At 42.2% G+C, this 25,390-nt stretch overlaps 1 long non-coding RNA gene across 2 annotated transcripts in view; it reads right to left on the bottom strand.

Annotated features, from left to right (window-relative positions):
• Positions 1-25,130, bottom strand: part of LOC117358690 — a 239,313-nt gene extending 214,183 nt beyond the window's left edge. The window contains exons 1-2 of one of the 2 annotated variants that reach the window (XR_004539059.1): positions 24,971-25,130; positions 9,021-9,091 (exon numbers count right to left, since the gene is read on the bottom strand). This is a non-coding gene — a long non-coding RNA (uncharacterized LOC117358690). Of the gene's footprint in view, positions 1-9,020; positions 9,092-23,564; positions 23,611-24,970 lie in introns of those variants that run through there. The other variant, XR_004539060.1, reaches the window with a different exon arrangement.
• Positions 25,131-25,390: the final 260 nt, after the last annotated feature.

Here is a 25,390-nt window from a genome sequence, read left to right as displayed (position 1 = left end):
AAAAAGTGCCCAAAAGTTAGGCCCGAAATAGGCACTGTTCAGCGTGATTCACTTTGGGTGCTGTTTAGTGAATCACGCTGAGCGGCACCTATTTTGGAGGCACCCAATAAACAGGCCAGCTCCAGGCACAACTAAAATTTAGGTGGCCATAGTAACGCTTAAGCACTTTTAAGAAAAGTGATTCTGTAACGCCCACGCCTAACATGCATAGCGCCTATTTCTTTTTAAGGCTGCCTAAATTTTTAGAGGCACCTTTGTTACAGAATTGCTCTTTCTTGATAGGCACCTAAGTTTCAATTATTGCTGATTAAAAAGCTTAATTGAGCTTGTTATTCAATTTAGATAGAAGCCTTTTCTAGTTGGGCGACTCCAAAACAGGTGCCTAATATTAGGCGCCAGTTACAGAATTCGGGCCTAGGTGACAACACTGAAGTCATCTCTTCAGGATGTCACAATCTTGGTACGTTCAAAACACAGTCTCTGATTGGTGCAGTCTTCTGTCAATTAAACCTCTTTGGTTTCTGATTGGCTGTTTTGGATGAATTGATATGGCGAGAAGCTCTACTTACTGGCTTCAAATCAGGTCTTGTTAATTAAATCTCCTTGAAACAAACCAGCTATATATGGTAAGCAAAAAGGGCAACTGCATCTGTATTGATATTCAAAAATGCAGATCTCACATTCTGAAAGACCTGACAGAACCTGTCACCTTGAATTCTCTGTATGTTGCCATATATAAGTAATACATTACATTACATTAATGACTTCTATTCCGCCCGTACCTTGCAGTTCTAGGCGGATTACAAAAGAGACTAACTGGACATTTCCAGGAAAAATACAATGTAGGTGTTTTGGTTTACAAAAAAGATAACTGTACATTTCCAGGGGAATTAAAATTCAGGGAGTTGGTTACATTTCCAGGAGGTTTGCAATTTTAAGGAGTTGTTTACATGGTTGAGTCTTTGGAGATGAAGAAATAGCAGAATAGGAACAGACTTTTTTTGGGGGGGGGAATTAAAGGGGAGGGGGGGATCAGGGGAGGGGATAGGACGGGGATAAGGGGAGGGGTTAGGACGGGGATAAGGGGAGGGGTTAGGAGAGCTGTATAAATTTTTTGAAGAGCAGGGTTTTGATTTCTTTTCGGAATGTTTTAAAGTCATTCGTTGTCGTCTTCTGAAATTGTTCCTCATTCATATATGTCAATTTGCATATATTAAACCACTTGTTATATATGCACAGAAGTCCTTAATAAATGAACATATTCAGGAAGTTAGCCAATATTTTTATAGATGAGCTAGGAAGCTGCACCAGATAAGGAAATTAAAACATGAATTCTCATTTTGCCACGATTTCTTTTTCACTTATTACAAAAAGGTACGATACACTGTGAACGTTTGACGTTGTAACGAAAAGCATGGAAAACTTATATCAAACAACAGAAACACCATAGAAAGAAAGAAAGAAAACATGTAGACAGATTCACAATAGAGAAGACACATCTAAAAAATACGGAAAGGTACAAAAACTTACCACACTTTAGAAAGAAAGAAAGAACTGGGACATGTTTTATAATCCACAATTTGCATTACTGGAACTGCTATGTTTATGTCAAACATCTTATAGAGCAGATAATATAGGCTAGTGCTTTTTGTTTAGCATTACAATGATATTCCATTCGATCGTTGGTGACAAAATGGATTCCATGCAAATAATTATTTAATGTGTATGGCTGTTGGCTAATGCCATTGTGATGAGGCTTCTGTGTCCACAGAAAGAAGCTCTCCCTGTTATTCGGAATGCTAACAGCAAGCCATAAATTGCAGCTAATTTAAGAAAACGACTCTGAAACGCTCCGACTTTCTAAAAATATTTGCCTGCGGTGCTTTATTTTAGCCAGACACTATATTCATTTTGCTTTAATTGCACTGACATGCTCGTATTAAGAACTGTAACAAAGTGCATTTCAGTTATATTTAGTAAGTAAGCTAAAAGGTCCCAGTAGTTTGCTCATTAAAATCTAGTTGTCAATTACTCTGCAGCTTGCACAAAACAGATAAATTGCATTTCCGAAGTCTGCTGATACCACCAAAGGGGACGTAAAACATTCAAAGGAATTCTATTGGCTCAAAGTTCATCCAGAGTATTATTAGAATAAAGTTCCACGCTGGATTCTCAAGAGCAACGTTTAGTATCATAATCTCCGATCATTATTGTTGCATTCCCATGCAAATAGTCATAATTTAATTCATTAATTCTTAACACCGTGCCTTTATTTTGTAACCAACTGGAAGCTGACACTTTCCAAGCTACCAGGTTGAAATGCTAATTAAACCACAGTACATTCTATTCAACATCAGTGTTACTGGGTTGTTGTGTTGGAAGTTTTATTTTCTAGTTTTATAAGACAAACAGTATTACTTTTAGTCTTCTGTTTTTAACTAAACCACCATTGTTTACATCTGCAAATTGGATCCATGACTAGTTGAAATTATATTTGGCCCTGTTTATTCTTTCTGGAATACATAAACATGCACTGTGCTTGGCATGTATGAAATGGGCAAAGTGACCCCCCTTCCCATTGTCCATCCACCCAATTTAATTTAGGAAATCTAAAGCAATCTCCAGAGCGAAACAGCATTTGCATTAATACGCAAATAAGCTGCCAAGAAAGTTCAGATTTGCATTTAGACTGGACAAATGAGAAAGAAATGGGTTTCTCATGCCATCCCTTGCATCTTCACACTTTTGCAAATTGCTCATCCCAGAAAGAATGCCAGAAGGAAAATTTTCAATACATTTCTTTCATGCTCAGAAGAGGTTGATTAATCTCTGTATACCTGAGGTTTTTACTCATAACCTGCCCTGGAAATCTAAGGTTCCACAGAACCTTAAATGCATCTGTAAGCCTCTAATGTGTCAAAAATAAAGTACTTTGCAAAATCCACCACACCAGCCTTCAAAATACCTCTTTCCCAAAGAGCTATAATATTCCAGTCAAGGAGGAGAAGGCATTTTGATAGTGGTTAAGACAATATAAAAATAAGGGAAAAAAAAAACCCACAATGGGACCGATATTAAAAAAAAAAGCCGAGTGGTAAATAGTCAACCAGTTCCAGTCAGCGCTGGGTCATTTCTAGATACCGACATTGAATATCCAGCTATGTGGGGCCAGCTATCCCTAATGCAGTTATGGGGCTCATAATCAAAAGTTTAAAACATCCAAAAACTAACCTAAGTCGGCACTTGGACGTCCTGATAGCAGGGACGTCCAAGTGCTGAGAATCAAAACCAACTTTCTGGACTTGCAGCAGTGCTTCTAAGCTGCTGTACGTCCAGAGGGCATAGGGAAATGTTGGAAGGTATGTTATGGGCGGGAATCGGCGGGCTTCAATCTAAACGTACCCCAGCCATAATCAAAACTTTCCTAGTTAGACCTATTTTGAGTTCCACAAAGGTGCCCAAACTGACAAGAAGACCACTGGAGGACTTAAGGCATGACCTCTCTTACTCCACCAGTGGTCATGACCCCCTCCCACCACCCCAAAGAGTGAATCCCCCCCCTAAAAAAACCCATTAAAAACCTGTAGGCTTCAATCAGCTAATCACAGCAGAAGGAATCCCCATCAACTGAGCCAGTTTCGGGGGATTCCTGGTGGCTCAGCTGATGGGGATTCCCCCTGCCAGGATCATCTCAGCCACAGAGCCCTATACCCCTCCCCTGACATCTCCCTAACATCCCCGACATACCCCTAACATCCTGTACCTTCCCCTCACATCCCAACATCCCCCAAGTTGGACCCTAACATCTGGTATCTATGACTTGGGTTATTCTTCCCAATGTGCATCACTTTGCATTTGCTCACATTACATTTCATCTGCCACTTGGACGCCCAGTCTTCCAATTTCCTAAGGTCTGCCTGCAATTTTCACAATCTGCACACGTTTTAACAACTTTGAACAGTTTAGTGTTATCTGCATATTTAACCACCTCACTCATTCCAGTGTCCAGATCATTTATAAATAAGTTAAATAGCACCGGTCCGAGTACAGACCCCTGTGGCACTCCACTGATGATCATTTAAGCATACCCTCTGTTTTCTATCTGATAACCAACTCCTAATCCACAACTGAACTTTGCCACCTATCCCATGACTCTTTAATTTTCTCAGGAGCCTCTCATGAGGAAATTTGCCAAAAGCTTTCTGAAAATCTAGATACACTATATCAACTGGCTCACTTTTATCCACATGTTTATTCACACCTTCAAAGAAGTCAAGCAAATTCGTGAAGCAAGATCTCCCTCGGCTGAACCCAATGGTAATTGGGGGGGGGAGGGAAACGCATCATTTATGAACCCTCATATCAAAGTCCACTGTATTTTTAGACTGTATAACACAGAATAAAAAAAAAAAACAAGGGGAGAAAAAGAGACCTCAGAAAATATTTTTGCTCCTTATTTTCAGTACATCAAGACCTGTAATAGAGCTACTACTAATAATAACTTTATTTTGTATACCGCAATACCACAAGAAGTTCAGAGCGGTTTACAGAGGAAGAGACTGTACACTGACAGCGATGTTACAGAAAAGACTTTCAAATTACATTAGCAAGCCGAGAGTTGTTAGGTATGTTCGGAAGAATTTCAAGGATACAACGAGTAGGAAGGAGTCAGAGAAATTTATCAAAGAGATAGGTTTTAATTGATTTCCTGAAGGTTTGGTAGGAGGGTGAATTTGAAATGAGGGTGGTTAGACATTTATTCCATTTGCCTACTTGGAATGACAGAGATCTATCAAGGAATCTCTTGTAGATACAGCCCTTCAAGGATGGGAAGGCAAACAGATAGGCATTACGTGTTCAAGTGGTGCCTGGAAATTCAAAATGGTGCAACAGGTAGATTGGGGATGAACCTGTTATGGTTTTGAAGCAGAGGCAGTCATCGGTCTCTGAAAAATCTCCACAATAATTTATTAATTGTTCCCAAAATTCTTCAATATTATATCAAATAATGTAGTTGACAAGGACAATCAATCACAGGTGTATGAAGATATTTCACTGCTGCTATACACTTTATAATGACATTAATGAGAAAATACAAGCAAACGAAACCATAATTTCATAATAGCAAAAGAATCCCCTCAACATCCCTTTGCTTAGTTCCCTTTTCTTGTTTTAATTTGATATCGTTTTTTGATATCTGGTCTTTTGTGAACTTGCCCTGCCTGATTTACTGTCATTGTGCACCATTTGCAATGTTCTTAGGGTTGTCAGATGTACATGTAGAGAAGCGCAGGGTATTTTATTTAGGGGATTTTTATGTCATATACCTGTCTTTCAAAATTCTTCAGTTTTATTGGTGGCATGGCTCAATGCATAGTACTACAAGACTAGAAATTTCACTTCTATCCCCATGATACAAGTGACCTATGCTGTCTAACAAGATGTGATGTGCCTGCCACATTTTATTCCAGATCAAAGAATCATTCTCTTGTTTCAGTAAAGTGGGAAGTCAGCAATTAGCGATAAAAGACAGATATTTCCACATTGCAAAGAGTTGTTAGTAGCTTCAATCCAAAGGTTTATTTTACAACTATTAGTGGCACTTATCTTTAGTTCAAAGGACATAAAAAAAATAGATATCTGATTCATTTCATGCAGCCTCTTACTGCATACAAAGACTTTTAGACAGGGCATTAATACTGTTGGTGTTCTAGGTGAAGTAAAGTGAATAGGCTCTTCAACTTGGAAAAGAGACGGCTCAAGGTAGAATACTGAGTGGAGTGGAAAGGGTAGATGTGAACTGCTTGTTTACTCTGTCCAAAAAATACTAGGACTAGAGAACATGCAGTAAAGCTACTAAGTAGTAGATTTAAAACAAACTGGAAAAAAATATTTCTTTGTTCAATGTGTAATTAAGCTCTGGAATTTGTTGCTGGAAAATATGGTGAAAAATCACTTAGCTTAGCAGGGTTTAAAAAAAGGTTTGACTAATTTCCTAAAAGAGAAGTCCATAGGACATTATTTAGCAGTGGCATACCAAGGGGTGGGGTGGGGTATAGCCCATAAGAGGGTGCTCCAAGTGAAAGCCAGCATACTGGTCCGGCTCCAGGAACTTCTTCCAGCAGCAGCAGCATTCAGAAAATCGCTGCTCTGCCGGTTTGGGGCCTTCCTCTCTGCCGGGTCCTGCCTTTGCAGAAACAGGAAGTAGGTGGAAACTGACAGAGAGGAAGGCCCGATGCTGGCAAGAGCAGTGAGTTCTGAACATTATGCTGCTGTCTAGAGGGTGACAAAGAGAGAGAAGGAGGGAGGGAGGGTGAGAGACATGCTGCACCCGATTGGGGAGAGGGAGGGAGGGAGAGATAAGGAAGATTAGGAAAGGAGAGGAAAGAGAGATGCCAGACCAAGGTGAAGGGAGGGAGGGAGATAGGGATGGAAAGGAGATACCAGACCAGGGATGGAGGGAGAGATGGAAGTGAAGAAGAGGAGATAGATGTGAGGGCATGGGGGGAGGGAAGGGAAGGAGACTGAGATGCCAGCCCATCAGGAAGGAAGGGGTGGGGGAAAGGAAAGAAAGTAGATGCCAGAGCATAGAAGGAGAGATGGAAGGAGAAGAGAGGAGAGAGATCCCAGAGCATAGGTGAAGGTAAGCAGATGCCAGACCATGTGATGAGTTGTGGGTGGGAAGGAAAGGCGAAGAGAGAGAGATGCCAGAGCTTGGGGGAGGGAGTAGAGACAGAAAGAGAAAAATGAAAGGGACAGAGAAAGAGGGTGGTTGCTGCATGAAATGGAGAGTGAAGAGATGAGGAATGCAGAAACCAGAGATGAAAAAAGGTAGAAAAAAGTTTTTGGTTGTTGCTTTAGAATAAAGTGATATTGTAGCTGTATTTGATAAACATTTATAAATAGAAAATGGAAATAAGGTCATCTTTTTATTGGACTCATTTTAATACATTTTTTTCTAACTTTTGGAGACCAAAATCCCCTTCCTTAGGCAGTGGTGTACCGGGGGGGGGGGGGGGAGCTGTTACAAAATGATCAGCCCTGGGTATCACATATCCTAGGTATGTCGCTGTTCTTGAGATGGCTTGGGGAAATCCTTTGCTTACTCCCAGGATGAAGCAGCATGAAATCCGTTTTACACCTTGGGATCTTGCCAGGTACCTGTGACCTGGGCTGGCCACTTTGGAAACAGGATACCGTGCTTGATGGGCCTTCAGTCTGTCCCAGTATGGCAATTCCTATGTTCCTATATTCTTATTCGAATCATTTTGACCTCTAGTGAAGTAATAGCGGGAACTAAGGTGTGTTATGGCCATAATGCCTGCTAACTGTTCTTTAACCTGAAATAATGTAAATGGCAATAAACTGTGTTATATTACTGTAACATATGTTAATAATAGTTACGTACCATGGGATATACTGTATAGTAATCATATATAAGGTATGCAAATGCAAGCAAAACCCTTCAAAGCAAATAATGTAGATAAAAGCTGGTGTTATTTTTCCTGGCCTGCAATACTGGGTCCCACATTATTTATTTACGTATTTATTTAATTAATTTGTTTTCTCGCCCGTTGTCCTCAAAGAGCTCAGAACTGGTTACAGGTTAAACATACATAATTTCAGCACAAGTTTACGATACAAGTTTTTATCTTAACTTGACTCATTCCTAGGGATCTAATATTCATATGCATAATATACAATTTACCGGTTACAATGTGCCATAGTTTTCCTTAGAGTGCAAGGTTTTCATGATAAGATTTTATAATACAAGTTTTCCTTACGCAACACATACTGGTTCTGGTACCAATATGCATTTCTATGGAGTCAATCGGTCAAGGGCAGGGTAGTGGCTAGTGCGGCTGGCAAATTAGCGTGCACTATTACGCGCATTAAATCGCTAACACGGTTTCGTAACAGGAGCCCTTAGTCTAAGCGGTGTACAATAATAATACAGTAAAAACCTTGGATTGCAAGTGTTTTGCAAGACAAGCAAAACATTTTATTAAATTTTAACTTGATATACATTACTCCCCCGAAATTCGCTGAGGGTTCCATTCTAGGAACCCCCCGTAAATTTCAAAAAACCGCAAATACAGTTTTTCGCCTGTCCAAAGGCAGGAGAGGTCAGCTGTGGCGCTGGTGGGTGCAAAAAAATCACTCGCGGTATGCTCCGACCGCCTCTTCCTTTTACTAAAGTCAGGCTATACCAATCAGGAGCTGCTTTGACACGCCAGATAGCGTGTCAAAGCAGCTCCTGATTGGTGTAACCATGACTTTAGTGTAAGGAAGTGGCGGTCGGAAAATACCGCAAATTACTGAGTCTGTGTAATGTAATGTAATGTAATTTATTTCTTATATACCCTCTACATCCGTTAGGTTCTAAGCGGTTTACAGAAAATATACATTAAGATTAGAAATAAGAAAGGTACTTAAAAAATTCCCTTACTGTCCTGAAGGCTCACAATCTAACTAAAGTACCTGGAGGGTAATAGAGAAGTGAAAAGTAGAGTTATATGATATGCAAACCGCGAATTTGCAGGGGTTTACTGTACAAGCAATGTCTTGCAATATAAGTACATACAGTATACATGCGTATACATGGTTCTTCTCTCTCCGACGTTGCGGGAGTGTAGTGACTGATCTAAACGAGCAAGGTCTTGCAATACGAGTACGTATAGTATTTTGTATTAAAGTTTTTGGGTTGTGGAACGAATCATCTGAGTTTCCATTATTTCCTATGGGGAAATTTGCTTTGATATACGAGTGTTTTGCATTACATGCATGCTTCTGGAACGAAGGTTTTACTGTATGTATATATTTTTTTATATCTTTATTCATTTTGAAGCCATAAATAAGTGCAACATAATATACAATCATATTATACTATAAAAGCACTTAAATTCAATCAAAATTGTAATCTATGACAAATACCATATCACCCCCCCATACTCATATTCAAAAATTGCACTCAAATTAAAGAGTTAAAAATTTTTTCCAACCCCCCCCCTCCCACTTACCATGGACGTGCATGATCAAAGGGCAAAATCAACAATCACTCTTTGCAGAATTTTGTCAGTGGCTCCCAAATCTGTATATTTAAAATAAATAAAATAAAAATGAAAAAGACATAACGAGGGAGGCAATAAACAAAAACAAAAATACAACCAACATACAAACAAGGGGGATAAGGAAAGGGAAGGTTACAATAAAAACAAAAAAAGTTGGTGAAGGGAAAGAGTGGAACAAAAGGGAAGGAAAGGGAAGTCGCAGTGAAATTCTGTCCAAACAATTAACTATATAAGCTAAGAAGTCGAAAGGGTGATCCGTAGCATGAGTAAAGAAATGGAAAAAGGTCAAGAGTGGAAAGCAACTGCTAATTATACCATTATTTAGTAGAAGGGCCCATTAGTTTATTATTTTTAGCAACCTTGTGAAGATAATACATACCATACAGTACATTCTGAAGTTTAAATAGGCTCCTTTTTTAAATCTTTTACGAAAATAAGATTCTTTTCCCTATTTTTTTTTGCCGGCTACGTACGATTCTATTTTTATCTTGTTTCATTCTTTAGCCTTCAGGGGAGTAATGCACACTAAATATTGTACAAGTGTTATATTTCAAGTTTTATTTGTTAAACATTACCTAAAATGAATTATGAAGGGAATGGACTCCAAGTCTACTAGCGGTTTTTAGTAAATCAATTTTCTCTACCCTGTTTCTTATAAATGCATTTCCACACATTAGGTGAGTTAGAGACTATCAACTTTTTCCAGCTTCATCTGATTCCTTTATCAGATTACACAGTACCGTATGTGACTGCTGTGCTCAAGAAGGGGACTTTGAGCTACACTACTTTCAAAATCAAGGTTTTGGTGCTTGTGTGCGAGCGTGCATGCATTTGAGCTTGTGGGGCGCTTGGAGAGAGGAAAAAAAAATGTGGATGTTACTTGTAGACAGGTAATAACCCAACCACATGCCTTGATATACGGATGAAGTAGTGTACTTGTAAGGTTAGTTATTATGGATATGGGATCCTGGGAAACACGGCTCAGCTAGGCTGATCTCCTTTTATCTTGGTATGAATACTATGAAGTCCTGCTATAGAGATTTTTGAAAGCTTTGGCTTTTTTTAAAAAAATGTGGTTTCTGTGGCTTGCTTATATTCTCCAATGCAGGGGTGCTCATATTTTTGGGGCTTATGAGCTACTTTTAAAATGACCAAGTCAAAATGATCTACCAACAATGAAATAAAAAAAACAAACAAACCACAAAGCACACTGAAAGGCAGAGAAAATGTTAATCATCATTCATATTCCGGGGGGTTTTCAAAGAGGTCACGGCAGATGGCTCTATGCAATGTCACCTCAGTAACAATCATACAAAAATAGACAAATATACCCACTCCCTTTTTACTAAACTGCGATAGCAGTTTTTAGCACAGGGAGTTGCACTGAATGCTCCGCGCTGCTCTCGATGCTCATAGGCTCCCTGCGCTACAAACCGCTATTGCGGTTTAGTAAAAGGGAGCCATAATGCAAATTATAGACAGCAGATATAAATTCTCAAAACACACATTTTGATCACTAAATTGAAAATAAAATCATTTTTCCTACCTTTTTTGTTTGGCGATTTCACGAATCTCTGGTTGCACTTTCTTCTTTTGATTGTGCATCCAATCTTTCTTCCCTTCTTTCAGCCTCCTCTATGTTTCCTCTCCTCCAGACCTCATTCTCTCCCTCAACTTTTTCATTCTGTCTCCCTGTTCCCCCTTCTTTCTGTCTCCCTGCCTGCCCCCTTTCCTTCTTTCTTTCTCCCTGCCCTCCCCCAAGCCACTCGGTTTGCCGCCGCCATCGGGGAATACCCCCAAGCCACTGCCACCCCAAGCTCTCCCTGCAGAAGCATTGCGCTGACCAGCATTCTGGTCCCCGACGAGAGGAAGTTCCGTGCCAACCAGGCATTTCTCCCCATTCCATCCAGCCTGAGCCCCATCTCTCCTTGATCCAGCATTTCCCTTCTGTGTCTGTCAGAATTACCATTCCACCTATTTTCCAGCATCACCCTTCTTTGTGTCCATCTCACCTTTCAATGTCTTTACCCCCCCCCCACACACCTTTTCAGCATTACTTCTATGTCTCTATTTCACCTCCTTTTTTTCAGCACTACCTCCCTTCAGCATTGCTCCCTCTCTGTGTCCCTATCTCCTCTCCCTCTTTTCAATATTGCTCCATCTGTATCCCCATCAACCCTCCATTTCAGTATTATTCCCTTTGTGTGCCAATCTAGCCTCTTTCAGCATTGTCTCCCTCTGTAAACCCATGTAACCCCTTTTTAGGATTTCTCTCTCTGTGTTAAACTACCACCACCCCTGCTTTCAGCATGTCCCCTCTGTATCTCTATCCTTATTCAGTAGGTCCTGCATACCCTTTCTCTTCTTTGTGTTACTATCTCCATTTTCAGCTTTCCCCCCTTTCCTTTGTTACTGCACCCTGTAGCCAGAATCTTTCCACCCTCCCTCCACTCCGGCCCAGCCCGGTATGAAATATTTCCCTTTGTTTCCCTCCCCTCTCTCTTTCTTTCTCTCGTTCTCCTCCCTCACCCACGAGTCCTGCATCTGGCTCTCTCCCTTCCACCTGCATCCAGCCACACACCCTGCCCTGCGGCCCTCTTCAGCAACTCGTCTGCAACGGCTGCTGACATCGAGGCCTTCCCTCTGCGAGTTCCGCCTTTGTGGTAAAAGGAAGTTGAAACAAGCGGGACTCACAGAGGGTAGGCCCCGACGTCAGAAGCTTGTGTCGATCGCTGCTGCTGCCGAGTTGCCGAAGAGAGCCGCGGAGCAGGGGGTGTGGCCAGATGCAGGGAGAAGGGAGAGGGCCAGATAGGGAGGGTGCTGGAAGAGGTAGAAGCTCCGGAGCATGACAACAACCCCGACCAGGATGATTTCTTTTTCAGGCTACTGCCGCCGCCGCCCCCCCCCCCCTTTCCCGAAATGACAACAACCAGACTAAAGTGGATGCCCGGTGTCGTCATCTTTGACGTCGGGGAGAGGAAGGCTGATTGGCCCGGTAGATCGGGACAGCAATACGAGTCTATCATGGAGCCTAGGATGGGCACCCCTGCTCTAATGCATATCTTTATTGTTTTTCTAAGCCTTTTTCCACTCGTATCAGGATGTCAAGGCTTAGATTAGGGGAGATTTAGATTAGGGGAGAGTGTGGCGCAGTGGTTAAAGCTACAGCTGCAGCACCCTAAGGTTATGGGTTCAAACCCACACTGTTCCTTGTGACCCTGGGCAAGTCACCTAATCCCCCCATTGCCCCAGGTACATTAAATAGATTATGAGCTCACCAGGACAGACAAGGAAAAATGCTCAAGTACCTGAATAAATTCATGTAAACCATTCTGAGCTCCCGTGGGAGGACAGTATAGAAAATTCAATAATAAGTAGATTAGAGCTTCTTTTTTTTAACTTTATTTAGCTTTTAATGTCAACAAAAAGTGCAATACAATTTATATACAAATAATAATAATCAACCAAGCACTTACAATTAATCAGTATCTATAGAAAAGATAAAAATTCCCTCCCCCATCCATCATTACCATCAGGAATAATACCAAAACAAAAGATATACCCCCTCCCGCTCTCACCCCCCCGATGTAGATTAGAGCTTCTGAATAAACTGTACAAACACCCCACAGCTATTCTTATTTTTAGGAGGTCTACACTAACCCCTCTCTTATACTAAGGTGCGCTAACCAATTAGCACACGCTAATTGAATTAGCGCGCGCTAAACACTAACATGTCCATAGGCTAATCAGTTAACGCACCTTAGAAAAAGAGGGTCTTAAGTATGAATAAGGTAAAATGTGCATATTTTGAAACAAATGTATGTCATGCATGATTATTAGTGGTAGTCTATGAACCTGACATACTGACCACCATGGGCTCAATATGGACCTGATAGTCTCCAAATATAGACCACCTTTTATGAAGCCGCATTAGGCTTTTTTTTTAAATCACTGGCCATGATGGTATTCACTCCGATGCTCATAGGAATTCTATACCACTGCCTGTAATTTAAAAAAAAAAAAAGCCTAACGCAGCTTCATAAAGAGGGGGAAAGGAGGGAAGGATAATCAGCTCATCTTTCCTATATAGCTCTCAGGTGAGTGGACACAAACGTGCAAAAGCAATAAACTTCTTCAGATCTCATCAAGACATCTGCAAATTTTGCATGGTGAAAAAAAAAAAAAAATTCCAGCCCAAAAATATTGTTTTGGCGCTTGGCATCAACAACCCAGACTTACCTCCTCTTTTACTAAGGCGCGCTAAGCGTTTTAGCGCACGTTTAGCACACGCTAAATCAACGCGTGAGCTAACTGCTAACACATCCATAGGACAGCATGCGCGTGTTAGCGTTTAGCGCGTGCTAAAAGGCATAGCACACCTTAGTAAAAGAGGGAGTTATACGGCAATTGCAATTAATTTCCCTGAAAGGGTTGGAAGATTTCTCAGCTCCGTTATTCATGGGGCATAGAATGAAGGTACATAGACAAATGAAGAGTGTCAATATTTCTGAAAACCATTAGAGAAAACCATTGTCTATAGTACACACATTCACCCACCAGAAAAGTATAATTTATTCTATCATGATTCTTCCAATTACTTGTAATCAATTGAATGGCTATACCTGTAAGAATTAAAAATAGACGACTTTTATACTTATCTAAAGTGGGTTTTAACATGTAAAATTGTTCCACAAATTATAGCCTCATATGTTAATGGAATATTTGAATATAAAAATAGATTAATTTGTCCCCATATGGATTTCCATATGTGTGTACTATATACAAATATGAACGAATTAATGCAGAGTGTAGGGGACTTAATGGAATATTCAACAAAATTTGGTGCCCATTGACTACATTTGTACAAATATAATACTGTATTTTGTCTTACTTTTTTCTTGGTTTATTTATTTTTACACATCCAGGGAGGGTGGGGGGTTGGGAGGTTGGGAGGAAATATTGATAATGATATTTTAGGTAACTTGGTTTCATTTTATATTATTTACTTGGTTCTTATGTTATTACTATATGCAAAATAATGTAATTATTGAATGATAATTCTGTTATCTATATAGATATTAGTGTTATGACTGAATGCAATAATATACTGTTCTTTTATTTATATAACACTGTTCTTGTTTAAAAACCAATAAAGAATTATTAAAAAAAAAAAGAAGAGAACTGTTGTCTTCCCCTCCGTTTCCGAATGCAATTCAAACTCCTCTCACTGACCTACAAATGCACTTACTCAGCTGCCCCTCATTATCTCTCTTCACTTCTCTCCCCCTCAGCTGGTAAGTCCCTCCTTTCTGCACCCTTCTCTTCGACTGCCAGCTCCAGACTCCGTCCCTTCTACCTTGCTGTGTGTCGTGCCCAAGAAAGAGCCTAGGAAGTTTAGGCACATACATAATGTGTTTCTTCCTGCAGGGTGGGGTGTAAATGCTTTCATTAACCAGGTTTTGCGTTCTGCGCAGTATTCTTCTTTTGATATGGCGGTGGACGCGATTCAGTCCTTGGGTCCCAGAGCACTGTTCTCTAAGGTAGACATTGAATCTACTTTTTGCTTATTATCTGTGCCTATTGATTCATTTCATTTATTGGGATTTCGTTTTCAGGGCTCTTTTTATTTTGATAAGTGCATGTCTGTGGGTTGTGCAGTCTGTTTGCGTATTTTGAGGCTTTCCACTTTTGTTCATTGGGTTGTGCGGCAGGTCTCTGGTTTTGCTTCAATTGTTCCTTATTTAGATGATTTTCTTTTTTGGGGGGCCTGCTCAGAGTCAGCAATGTGCTCAGTTGATCCATGCATTTCAGATTGTGATGGCCACCTTGGGTATTCCTTTGGCATCAGAGAAATCCGAAGGTTCTTGTACTTTATTGTTTCTTTTCTCAGTAGTGAACTGTTTGCATGAAGTCCCGCTTACCGCAGTCCAAGGTCCGGGCTCTTCATTCCTCAATATCTCTCCTCTATTGTCTCTCCCTACATCTCACTCCAGGTTTACACTACTCCCTCCCTAATGTTTTTTTTCCATCTATGGTTCTTTTCTTTCAACTTTAAAGTATTGAATTTTAACTTTACCCCTCCGTCCCTTGTGTACCGATTAGTTTGTAAGTCTGTCGGTCTAACCCACCATTTTTAAATTTTAAATAGTATGTCCAAATGCATGTTTATCTTTCTTTTATTGTAACTCGCTTAGTAAATTTGAATAAGCGATTTATCAAATCAAAATAAAACTTGGATAAGTCTCTCTTGTCTGTATCCTTCTCCTCTACTGAACTCCTCAATCCGCCCCTTCTGCCTTGCTGCACCATATGCCTGGAACAACCTGCCTGAATCAGTACACCAGACCTGCATCTCTGGCGGTATTCAAATCCATGTTCAAAGCCCACTTTTTTTAAGCTGTCCTAACCCTAACTTAAGTCCTAACCCTAACCCTTCCAACCCTCTGTAGCTTGTTCCCTCTCTATCGCTTCATCTCTTTGAATTTCCCTTCATAAATTGCATATTTTGATTCACCTTTTGTCCTGTGCACGACATAATTAGACTGTAAGCTCTTTCGAGCAGAGATCGTCTCTTTCCTCCTGGTATGCTGACAGACTCTCCCTGTGGATTTCAGTCATCCTGAAAGGTTCTCCATACAAGGTTAAAAATTCTGGAGAAAATCTTGTATTAGGCAGCGCGGAGTCTTCTTTGGAGGACTCTAGCTTGTGTCTCTTGGGCTCCATGGCCTCCGTGCCCCTGCATTTAGGATGACCTCCATTCGGGAGCTCTTGATGGAATTTGGCCCCCAACCAATGGGCTTTTCACTTGTTCTTGGCCATAGAGATCAAAGGTGAGGCTAAGCCGACCGTTCCTACCTTCCTACATGTGATGCAAGTGTTCTGTTTGGGCACAAATTTGGCATGAAAAGAGCCTGAGGACTCAATCCCTGCCAGTTTTGAGGCAAAATAAGAAGATCGGAAGCTTTTAGAGAACTTTAAAAAAAAATTGGAAAAACCAAGATGGCCACCGCACCAGTCTTTTGACGCCAAAAAATGGCTCCAGATCGCTGAATAAAACAAAATACCTAGTGATTTAGGATTTTAGAGGTGGGGGAACATCAGGGAACAGGCAGAAATCTTTAAAAACATAATTTAAATGTACAGTGATGCATGCACATAGTAGTGCTATAGAAATAATAAATAGTAATAGAAGTTTGTAATGATATCATCAGTTTGGCCATGCATAATGAGCTGGATTCTGTATAAGACACTGGGTCTCAGAAGCTACCTAAGTAGCTTTTAAGAATCACACATGGGCGTCCTATATAGAATCACGTCTATCCTCTCGGACAGATGCCTAAGCCCGCCAAACACCACAATTCTCTAACTGGCATTCATGTCACAGGTGCTGGTTAGAGAATCGGGTTGCCGCTGAACTGATTGCAGCAAGGGAATCCCTGCCGCGATCAGTTTAGTGGCCGTGGCATGGACCTGCCACCCCTCTCCGCGAAGACTACCGGCCAGAGGGATGCCCAGTCCCTCCTGCCAGATCCCCCCCCAAGCCCATCCAGACCCCAAAGTGCCTTGTTTTAAGTTGGCGCCCTATTGGAGTGGCCTAAGGGATCTGGCCAATTGGAATCTTAGGCCACTCCCAGCACATCCCTGAAAGCAGTAAGATTCTGGTTGGCCCAGGTGTCTAAGGCCCTTCCTAAGGGAGGGCCTTAAGTGCCTGGGCCAATCATGGCCTTAGGCCCCTCCTCAGTTCATCCCATAATGCACCGGGAAGGGGCCATTCAGTGAAGGTGGGTCTGCCGGATGGACAGAGGAAGCATCCGTCTGGCTGGCCAACTTAAAACAAGGTACTTTGGGGTCCGGGTGGGCTGGGAGGTTTCCGGCAGCAGAGACTCGGCACCCTCCTGCCGATATTCTTTGTGAGGGGGGGTAGGGGTTCTAGCAGGAGGGACTGGGCATCCCTCCTGCCTGTAGTATTTGCAGGGGGGGGGGATGGGTCCTTGCCTCGGCCACTAAACTGATTGCAGTAAGGAGATTCCCTTGCTGTGAGCAGTTCAGCGGCCACGTCTATTTGAAATGTAGGCCAGCATTTTGCTGACCTACATTTTAGGTCCTGGAGATGTCAAATCCAACCAAGTTGTTAGAGACCCTTTAATAGCATTTTAGCTTGTATTTAACTTTGACCCAAAGTGTTAATAAAGGATATCTAACCACTTGGTTGGATTTGACATCTCCAGTGCCTCTTTTTGTTTGGGATTTTGTTTGCTTCGAGGCTTGGTACCTTCTTTTCCCTTTCTTACATTTCAGGTGCCTATCGTGGCCCTAGGGAGATGCCTAGGGCCAACTAAGCTCGCCTAAGGCCACTTCTGGGTGAAACCATTTCCACGCCTCTCTACAGCGCTGATTGTTATAGAAATGATTAATAGTAGCAGTAGCAAATTACAGTGCTATATAGTAGATGTGATTTGCTTTCATGGAGGATATAATTTTTCTCTCATTAGTAAATGATTTTATGCAGTTACGTACAGACTCTATCTCACAACGGTGATTTGATTTATTAAATTTGATATAAGAACATAAGAACATAAGCAGTGCCTCCGCCGGGTCAGACCATAGGTCCATCCTGCCCGGCAGTCCGCTCCCGCGGCGGCCCAAACAGGTCACGACCTGTCTGAATCACCAGAAGGGGCTCCCTTGCCACCTTGGTTTCTCATTTGAAGTCCTATCTTCCCATCGGAGTCCTAACCCTCCGGTCTTACACATGCACGACCTTGAACATTGGTATTAAGCGGTTTACAATACTAGTACATTAAAATGGGGTAATCCTATCTAAATTGTAGTAAATATGGAAGTAAGAAAGAGGTGTAATATAGATACAAAAGACAAAAAAAAATAAAATAAAAAGAGAACTACAAAATCCAATATCAAGCATAAGGAAAATAAAAGCGGAGGAGAAGGAAAACAGCAAAATTAAATATACCCAGGATAAATTTTTAAAAAATGGAACATTTGAAAATGAAAATAAAATAAATCCCGGTCGATCAAGGACATTTTGCAAGATAGGTGCGATTAAACAGCTCTACAGCCAAAGTACTCATCTCTTGGCTCAGATGGTGAAGAACATCAGCGCAAAAGTTGCCGGTCTCCCAGAAACTCCCATCCAGGCTAGCCCCCTGTTTTATTAAGGTGCACTATGCATTTTGGCGCGTGCTATATATATATATCCGTGCGCTAATCACTAATGTGTCCATAGACTAACATGCACACGTTAGCGTTTATCACGTGGTTAGCGCGCGCTAAAACGCTTAGCGCATCTTTGTAAAAGGAGCCCGAAATGAGACAAATCTGTAAGATGATAACTACAATCTCTTACGTACAAAACCAGTAAAATTTAGATCCTTAGAAGTTTGTATGCAATTTATCGACTTTTTCTCTTATATATAGATGATCACTTCATATTAGATCACACAGAATATATTTGTAGATGAAATGTATTGCTCTATATAGGCTAATTACATTCTGTCCAGCACGGTTCCTTGGAAGAAAGTGTTCTGTTTATCAAACGCAAGATACGTCATAAATATTTTGTTAATGACCTGTAAGCTCTGAGCCATGACATGTCTTGGACCACGCTAAGCGGGAAGCTGCCATTCGGCTTTGTCTGCTACGTCAAGAATATAAATGGAGCTGACATCTCCAAATACCATTTCAGTGCGAATAAAAAAGAACCTACGAACAGTTCATAAAGTAGAAGAGTGTAACTGCTTTCACCAGCCGCACCGGAGGAGCTGGAACATAATTCTGAGCAGTCATATAATTGAATTGCTTAGTGCTGTTACTTCTGACAAAAGTCAGCTGCAGTTTTTCAATGGCAAGTTATTGCTTGCTTAGTATATTTGTTCCCAGACCAAAAAATAACTTTAGCCTTATGGTTCTCATACAGGGTTGATATATTAATGATGAATGGAAGGGTCTGTAGAACAAATGAAAAAACAAGAGGGAAGCAGGATGCTGGGCACCAGGCAAGTCATATTAAGGGCAATTCTATAAACTAGGCGTTAAAACCTCTGTGCTCATTTTGCAATGTTCAGAATACGAGCTCATCCTTGCATATGTGCACATATAAGCAAGGGGTTGTACAGATAAGTAGGGCGCAAGTGGGACTCCTACTTGCGCACATAGGCCCTGAATCTATAAGCGACATCTAAAAAATAGGTGCCGAGGAACGTGGTGCGTAGAGGTTGTCAATCTTCAGTGAGGCGCCATTTATACAATTGTGCCTAGTGGCGCCAAAATTGGACTTAGGCACCAGAAGGCATCGAACTCTTAGGTGCCTCCAATTTATGCCAGAGCTTTCTTGGCCTAAATACTGGTGCCTAAATCCAATGTAGGCGCCTACATAGAAAACACATCCAAGATCCATCGAAAATCTGCCCTTAAGCATGTCAACTTAGGCACATGGGCCTACCAAAGATTCTGGTTGGCTCAGGTGCCTAAGGCCCCTCATATGGGTGGGGCATTTGGTGCCTAGGCCAATCAGGCCTTAGGCCTCTTCCCAGTGCATCTCACAATGCACCAGGAAAGGACAGGCCCACCTCATTCTGACGAAGGCAGGCCTGCTGGACGGACGGAGGGAAGACCCTTCTGGCCGGCCATCATTAAAGGTTAGAAGGAGAGGGAGTTAGGAGGGGTTCGGGTGGGGGTGGGAGGTTTCATTTGGGGGGTGGGGTGGGTTCCGGCAAGAGGGATTGGGTACCCTCCTGCCAGTTTTGTTCAGGGGATTGGGCACCCTCCTGTAGGCGATCTACAGGCGGGGTGGGGGTGTTTTGGGTAGGAGGGATTGGGCATCCCTCTTGCCACATTCATTCTGGGGGGAGGGGGACTGGCAGCTGCAGCCACTAAATTATCGTGGCAGGGAGATCCCTTGCCACGATAAGTTTAGCGGTTGCGTCTACTTACAATGTAGGCCAGCATTTTGTTGGCCTACATTGTACGTGTCTCTCGCTGGACTAGCAAGGTGCCACCTAGGTTCGCCTAAGGCTACTTCCGGGGCAAACCACGCCCACATCTAGTTTTGACAAGCTTAGGCAGGCATGTGGGCCTTCCTAGGCTTCTGGAGGCGACACCAATTTAGGCAGCCTGCCTTGGGAGCTTTTTTTAAAAAAACATGCATCGAGAATGGCTGGTTAGACAGCGGTAGGACGCCTACAGCTGCCTACAATTGGGACGCCGTTTACAGAATCTGAGCCTTAAGGTCTAGATATCTCCAAATTTTATATTTGATGTTTGATCCACACCAAATTTTCGTGGGCATGTTCTAGAGGGGTTGGAAGGTCATTAAGACTGTGACAGTGATGTTTTATTTTCAGATTCATATGTTTCTATGCAGAGACATCGTAAGGTGGGTGCACGGGGTGTGGACTATCCTGGGTGCCAAGTCATTGGGGGCACTGGAACTCTCTGCCCCTCCCTGCCGCACCATGCCACCCTAGCGCCATCCCACCCCCACCTCCATATTATCTTTGCTAACACGAGCAACTTCTGTCTATTGCTTGTGCCAGCCTGGTTCCCCTCTGAATCACTTCCGGGTCACGGGGTCAGGAAGTGATGTCAGAGGGAATCCTATGCAGGTGCGAGGAACATGCTTGCAGAAGCCACTCACGCTGGTGAAGATTAAGAGATATTTGGGGGGGGGGGGCAGGAGAGCGCAAGTGTGGAATGGGGGGTGGGAAGGAGCGGGGGTGCAGAAGGACTGGAGGCGCAGAGAGGAGGATGGGTGCCTCCTAATCCTACTACGCCACTCTTTTTAAGACAATACACACACGGATCTTTCCAGAAAATATGTTCTACTAGTTCTGACTGGATTTTCTGCTTTAGAAAGCAAAACCCTGGTACTTCAGGAAATGTTCTTCTATTATAGTTTACAAGAAAAATCATTTGTCACTTCTTTCATATATATTACAATACATGGCTTTATATATGGCTGTTATTTTGCAAACATAAAATGGAAAGTCTCAGTGCCAACCACTAGGTAAAATACTCTTAACGTTTTACCTTTGAAATAAGCAATTGTCAATATTAAATCAAAGGTACGGAAATTTCAACTTTTCATCGGAGGACAGCTTTGTAGTGTTTAAGCATTTTCCTTCTTACACCTTGCCCCAAATCACTGATGCGCCTGATAGCCAGCAGAAACAGGGACAATTCCTTTCAGAAAGGTCAAAATCAATGTTCCTTTTACCGATGGCACCCTTGAGGATCTGGGAAATTTTACTCTTGGTTTCTGACTGCAGCCTGAACGCTTGGTTTCTGATGGGAAAAATCAATTCTTTCTGTTAAGATGATACTCTAGGGGATTAGATTTATGCATGATGTGAAGTGTTTACTGCTGAGTGTGTCTATGAAATAAACATATTTATTAGTTTATGACTTTCCATTAAATTTACTGAAAATGAAATAGTAGATGGCTTTTCATGACAACTTAAGGAGCTGCTAATGCTTCAGTGCCTGAGGATATACCACTCAGAATATTTGTGTTTAGATATATATAGATAGACGTGCATATGTGTGTTTTAAAATGGACATTTATATTTAACGTGTAAAACATTGCATTGGAGTAAATGTATAGCAAATATATTAAAATCATATTTCAAACTATGGGCTCCTTTTATCAAGGTGCGCTAGCGGGGTTAGCGCGTCCGACATTTCATCACGCGCTAACCCCCGCGGCAAGCCAAAAAACTAACGCCTCGTCAATGGATGCGTTAGCGTCTAGCGCGGCATGCAGTTTAACGCGCGGTATTCTGCGCGTTAACCCCCCCCCCTACCGCACCTTGATAAAAGGAGCCCTATATCAAATATAAACTAAGAAAAAAAAAAACAAGCCTCCAAAGAAAGGGCAAATTGATAAAGGCCTATATTTTGCAAAAGCCTAAAGGAGTCATTTTTCTTTTTTCAAATCAATACTTAATCCAATACACAATTCCTTATACATCTCAACATTTCGTAGAATGGTAGTCTAGGGTTCCTTTTTTTTTTTTTTTTTTTTAAATCACACGTCACGAGGGCAACTGCTGCGACAATCGCTGGCTTGTCATTCAGCTTCAGAATAGTCAAAGCAGTGTAGTAATTACTTGGGTTAACTACAACCTAATGCAATATTTGTGATGGGCTTCCATTTGACATGTCAGAAAATCAATTTTGAGCGCCAGTATTTGCATCCTATTGTACCAGCGCCAAAGTCTGAGAAAAAGGCCAAAGGAGGAAGATAAGGGGATTATGGACATATTTAAGAGACATTTGAAGGACTGGAAGACTTGAAAAAAAAAAAAAAAAAAATCTTGTTCTGACATTCGAGGCTCCTTTTACAAAGCCGCGCTAGGGCCTTAACGCACGGAATAGCGTGTGCTAAATTGCCCCGCGCGCTAGCCGCTACCGCCTCCTTTTGAGCAGGCGGTAGATTTTCGGCTAGCGCGCGCTAATCCGGGGCGTGCACTAAAACACTTAGCGCACCTTCGTAAAAGGAGCCCTAAGTTATATAATATTATGGAGCACTTTTAATATAGGGTGTTACAAAGGGGTATTGTGGGGGTCTAAGGAAGAGTTTGAAAAGATATTGTTAAATGTTAATAAGGGTTGGTGGTTTTTTTCTCTCTCTTTTTAATACTTGGTTTCTTTTTGTTTATAGCCATATGTTTCCTCTGAATTGCTGTAACAAATGGATTCTTGTGAATTTATTTTGAAATGCAAATAAATAATTTTAAAATATATATATAGGGTGTTAAACCCTTAACTATAGGCTAACATATATAAACAGGCTATCATGTGACCATGTTAAAGGGTTTAGGCGTAATTTACCTGTTTCTGCACATAACCTTGGTATTTGCATCGAATTCCAAATGCATCTATCTTGAAAGTAAATTGGCCACCACTTTAACGCAATTTTATGAACACAATTAACCCACAAGCTAACCCACCCACACCACCCCCATCCACCAATTACATGCCCTGGCTAGTCGTTGCTGACCTAGCCACACCTAATCATAAACTTCACAATTCGTCACACATAAATGAATTTACAGTGAGTATTGTGGTGTCGCAAAGACCTCACTTCTGCTCAAGGCGGTATCGCACAAGGGATTTCGATCTCAGTCACAACCTCTATTTTAAACCAAATAAACCTTTACTCTGCTATTGTCTTCTCCCCCCTCAATTACTCAGCCGCCTGACCAAACACCCTCTTTCCCCCGCAGCTACAACCCCTAACCCACACTCACAAAACCAGCAAAACTGCCACTCCTGTTTCCCAATCCACAACACCAAACCCACTCCATTAAGAGAAAGAGGGAGGGTGAGCAGGGTTTTCAAATCCCTAACTTCCCCTCAGCTTCCGCACAGCAGTGCAGCGAGGAAAAAAGGTGCCCGGGCCAGTGGCGCCCGAAGCCATGCCGTGCATCTCCCTGCTTTTCCCCGCCACTCAAGCGCCCACCTTCCTCCACATACCTCTTCAAAATATTTGTCAATGCATGCAGCGCCTTCCGCTTCCTGCTTGCGCCGGCCTCGGCTCCCTTCTGACATCACATCCTGGTTCTGTGACCAGGAAGTAACCTCAGAAGAGAGCCGAGGATGGTAGATACTGCTCCTACTAGTGAGCATTTGGAGAGGGCAGAGAGAGCAGGTATGGAGGGTGTAACCACTGGGATCTCACAGGATAGGCAACAGTGCCCCAAGTGGTCACAGGAACAACTACTGGCCTGGGCGCGTTACTCTGGACGGAGTCAGCCCTGCAGGGACTAAAATAATGTAAAATAAAAACAAAAACACAAAACCCTGGTTTTCAAGAAAACTCTTATAAAGATTTTAATAGTCAGAATGGGCAAGAGTCCTTCAATAAATTCGGTGTCAGGTCAAAAGCGCGCTGGGACAAAGGCGCGCCCAGACAATTGAGCGCAGCGCGCACCGCCACACCACTCTAAATTACTGTTTTTAGCGTTCCGACGGGGGGGGCGTGGGGGGAACCCCCACCTTTACTTAATAGACATCGTGCCGCGTTGTGGGGGGCGTGGGGGGTTGTAACCCCCCACATTTTACTGAAAACTTCACTTTTTCCCTGTTTTTAGGGGAAAAGTTCAGTTTGCAGTAAAATGTGGAGGGTTACAACCCCCCAAACCCCCCCATAATGCCAGCGCGATGTCTATTAAGTAAAGTGGGGGGGGGTTCCGAGCGGCGCGCGCTTTTGTCTTTCGCGCTGTTGTCTATGAACCATAAATTCAAGTTCATCAAACAAAACACCAAGGAAAACTCCTGCACAGCTTTCAGGATTCCCCTGTTCCAAAGCAAAACCTTTACTTTGTCTTCCTAAAGAGTTCCTCTTATTTTCAGGAGTCCTTTGCAACAGCCTGCCTAAGGCAGGTTTTAGGTAAGTCCAACTTCCTCAAGTTGCGGTAGTCCAACTTTAAACATTTATTCAAGTCCACAATGTAGAAGCCTCCAGGTGCTAGCAAGTACAGCTGGGGATAGGGAGTTTGCCACAAGTTTGCCTTTAAAGCTACATAAATTGCTTTCAAAAATCCCTCCCAGGATGACAGCAAACTTCTCCCCAAAGTTATAGGCAAACCTCAGCTTCCTACTGGCTTGAGCTCCCAAGTAAAAAAGCCAGAAGAAAAAAAAAAAAAACAACCCAAACCACAGTTTCTGTTCTAGGCACTGACTAGTGCTCAACCCCACACAAAGCCAAAAAAAACCCAAACAGCTAGGGTTTTAAATGCAGAGTACTAAAGCTCAAACAGTTCAGTCAGCTACAGTAAAGCACAAATATATTCTCCCAAGGGAAAACAGCACATTTGCAGCAAAAAAACCCAAAAAGTATAATGTCCCCAAACTTAGTAAGCTCCAAAACAAACACTCACAGCTCTGCATTCAGGAATGCCTGGTAACCAAACTATGTCCATCAATTTGGGCTCTTGAAACAGCTCCTGTGGAATCAGCATTTCCTGGAACTCCATTTGTTCCTCCTTGCCTGGGGCTTAAACCTCAGTAGAGGAATCTGCCTCCTCTACTTCCGTAGAGTCTGACTAATTACCCTGGTTTATTCCTCTTCACTATCCTCCCCAACAGGCTTTTCAGGGGTGGAGCCACGCCCTAACCTGCTTGCTCTAGCCTGTGGATCTCTTGGGCTCCTCCGATGGCTGTTACGGAGAATGCCTGACTTCTTAGAAATAGGACTAGACTTGAAACCACAGGGACCAAGGCAGGCATGAAGCCTAACTAGTCACAAGGGTAATGGAGAGGGCGGAGAGGAGGAGAGACAACTGCACCCAGGGCAGTCC

Source organism: Geotrypetes seraphini, chromosome 4 (genome assembly GCF_902459505.1).
Source record: "Geotrypetes seraphini chromosome 4, aGeoSer1.1, whole genome shotgun sequence".
NCBI classification, from domain to species: domain Eukaryota; kingdom Metazoa; phylum Chordata; class Amphibia; order Gymnophiona; family Dermophiidae; genus Geotrypetes; species Geotrypetes seraphini.
The sequence above is the reverse complement of the archived record's forward strand: the minus strand, read 5'-3'. Positions and strand labels throughout refer to the sequence as shown.